The sequence below is a fragment of the Plasmodium cynomolgi genome, chromosome 6 (assembly GCF_000321355.1).
Source record: "Plasmodium cynomolgi strain B DNA, chromosome 6, whole genome shotgun sequence".
Taxonomy (NCBI): domain Eukaryota; phylum Apicomplexa; class Aconoidasida; order Haemosporida; family Plasmodiidae; genus Plasmodium; species Plasmodium cynomolgi.
The window spans coordinates 492,368-493,531 of NC_020399.1; the positions used below are offsets into that span (position 1 = coordinate 492,368).

A 1,164-nucleotide genomic window follows, 5' to 3' on the forward strand; every position below is an offset into this window, starting at 1 on the left:
AAAAAAAAAAAGAAAACCACCTTTCGGTGTCCCGAACCAATTCGACCCCAGTGTATCACACATAACAAATGACCTCATCGAATTGTAAAATGGCCAAACGTGGTCGCAGTTACGTCACCGTAAGTAAAAACATACAGCTAGCTACACACGTGACGTGTAAATAAAGAATGGCATCCTATCCTCCCTGCGTAGCAATTGACAAATCTGTGCGAAAAAAAAAAAAATGCACAACTCAGGATGCCATAGTCGTCTTCAAATCATCTACACACTGGAAGGTAAAAAGGAGGGAAGAAGGAAAATGTGACAGCTGGGCAGATAAGGTGAACTGCGCATTAAGCAGTGTGTCACTTGATTGTCCCTTCACGTTGGGGATGTATTTTTGTGTCCCTCTTTGGGCCTCCTTTCCTTTTTCATCCTACGTTCCCAAATATTTTTATTTCGTTCGCCTGGGATTCGATCTGCCAAGAGGGGGGAAGCGCATCGGTGTGGACATACACATGTGTGCGTTACTCTCGTGTGGGCTACTATCGTGTGAGTTACTCTCGTGTGGGCTACTCTCGTGTGAGCTACTCTCATGTGGGCGACACGGCGGATGCGTCCGTACCAGGGCCAGGATGTTCCGCTCCGTGTCATCCTCCGTATTCTTTATCGTGTTCCGTATGGCCTTCAAATTGTCGTAAATTTTCTGTAGGTTGTACTTGTTGTTTGGTTTCTGCGCAGGAGGGAAGGGGCACATGCAGGGCATTTTTTTGTAGAGCACCACGATGGGAACAACACAGTGGACAGATCAAATGGAGCGACTCTGATGGCGTCGCACTGGTCGGGCTGCCCTCCCTCTTACATATTCCCCGAAGGAGCTGACGTAATTCTTGGTGTTTTCTACCAAGTCCGCGTTGTGTTTTCCCTTGAGCAGCTGCACAGGCGGGGCGGGGGAAAAAGGGCAACATGGTGACCATGAGAAGAAGTGACCATGAGAAGAAGTGGCCATGCGAGTAAATGACCATGCGAGTAAATGACCATGCGAGTAAATGACCATGCGAGTAAATGACGCAGCGACGATGCAACCACCGCGTTGCGCAGAGCCACACAAGGGCATGTCATTTTTCTTGCAGTTACTGCTAGCAGTTCGATCATCCTGCTCTTGCTGCGTTCCACCTGAGGAAG

General features: G+C 48.6%; 1 protein-coding gene across 1 annotated transcript in view; it reads right to left on the reverse strand.

Moving 5' to 3' along the window:
• Positions 1 to 232: 232 nt before the first annotated feature.
• PCYB_062020 (hypothetical protein) overlaps positions 233 to 1,164 on the reverse strand; it is a gene marked incomplete at its 5' end in the record, with an annotated part of 6,532 nt that continues 5,600 nt past the window's right edge. The window contains 5 exons of the mRNA XM_004221369.1: positions 233 to 268; positions 420 to 458; positions 605 to 712; positions 842 to 913; positions 1,069 to 1,101. The remainder of the gene's footprint in view (positions 269 to 419; positions 459 to 604; positions 713 to 841; positions 914 to 1,068; positions 1,102 to 1,164) is intronic.